This window comes from Rhagoletis pomonella, unplaced genomic scaffold (assembly GCF_013731165.1).
Source record: "Rhagoletis pomonella isolate Grant_MI unplaced genomic scaffold, Rhpom_1.0 Rhpom_scaffold_00001, whole genome shotgun sequence".
In the NCBI taxonomy this organism is placed as follows: Eukaryota; Metazoa; Arthropoda; class Insecta; order Diptera; family Tephritidae; genus Rhagoletis; species Rhagoletis pomonella.
The window spans coordinates 88,116,253-88,117,511 of NW_023458555.1; the positions used below are offsets into that span (position 1 = coordinate 88,116,253).

At 37.9% G+C, this 1,259-nt stretch overlaps 1 long non-coding RNA gene across 1 annotated transcript; it reads right to left on the minus strand.

The window, feature by feature from the left end:
* Positions 1–6: 6 nt before the first annotated feature.
* LOC118752452 lies at positions 7–801 on the minus strand. The gene is made up of 3 exons (XR_004994682.1): positions 341–801; positions 151–261; positions 7–93 (listed from the first exon to the last, which is right to left on the minus strand). It is a non-coding gene; the product is annotated as an uncharacterized LOC118752452 (long non-coding RNA).
* Positions 802–1,259: the final 458 nt, after the last annotated feature.

A 1,259-nucleotide genomic window follows, 5' to 3' on the forward strand; every position in this document is an offset into this window, starting at 1 on the left:
CAGCTTTTTTTTCCCTCCATACCTTTACCCACATCGCCTTTCGTTTCTTTGGTACTGGCGTAGATATTATTTTTTGGCACATACCAACTAGTCCTGCAAAAGAACTTACCATTTAGTAATTAATTTAATGACTAAAATCCTATATAGAACCTGTTAGGGCGTCAGCCTTATCGCTATCTTCCGAATCCATTTCTACGGCTTCCGCAACGCACTCAAAAACATTTTTCAGTAAATCGACTTTTTGGTGGTATTCCATCTTTACTGAAATATTAGTGATATACATATGTATATGCATATGTTAATTTACGTAAAAGATAGCATAAAAATATTTTCATTTAACTTTTGTAATGGTTAAATTCCACGCTTTATATTGATTGAAGATGAAATCAATGAAGAAAAGAAATGAAGAGAAACGTCAAACTAATTTCCAGCCAACTTAACGATATTGAGAAGAACGAGAGCACAAAGCGTGTTGCCCGAGCACGAGCAACTCGGTGCCCCTCTCCTTTCCTCGTCGCGCTCTCTCCAACAAACGTCGAGTTACGGCAACAAAAATCGCCGTGTGTAAATGAAATGAGCAACACCAAAAGGGAATGTGAAAAATCGCGTCGACAAAAGTTTCCGTGTATCATCATCATTTACACGACGATTTTTGTGTATGCAATTGTTGTTGTCAGCTGTGAACCGCTAACTCAATTTACACAGACGAACGATAGCACAAAGTGTGTTGCCCGAGCACGAGCAATTCGGTGCCCCTCTCCTTTCCTCGTCACGCTCTCTCCTACAAACGTCGAGTTACGGCAACAAAAATCGCCGTGTGTAAATGAGGAAAGAGATCGTCGGCAGGTACGATACTATCGATACTTTTTATTTCTTATCGAGTATTTTTGATATCGATGCCTTTAACGAATACTGGAGTAAAAAATCGATTCTTTACCTAGATACTAGGGCTGCCAGATATCTCTGTTACCAAACCGGGACACTATAAGGAGGGCCTCTCGCACCCTTCCCTTTCATTTCGACATGCGAGAGGATGTAGTGCAATTTGCTTTTGTCAGACAAAAACAAAAACATAAAAATATGAGATCATGAGATCATTACAACGTCCGCCAAGAAAACAAAACAACTCATTACAACTAAAGCACAGAGAATTTTTCACAATGCATGAACCTTTTTTTATTCTTTATAACAGTTTATACTAAGTATATGAAAAACATAATAATTAAATTTGAAAATCCTTAAGACTTTTTAAGGATGTA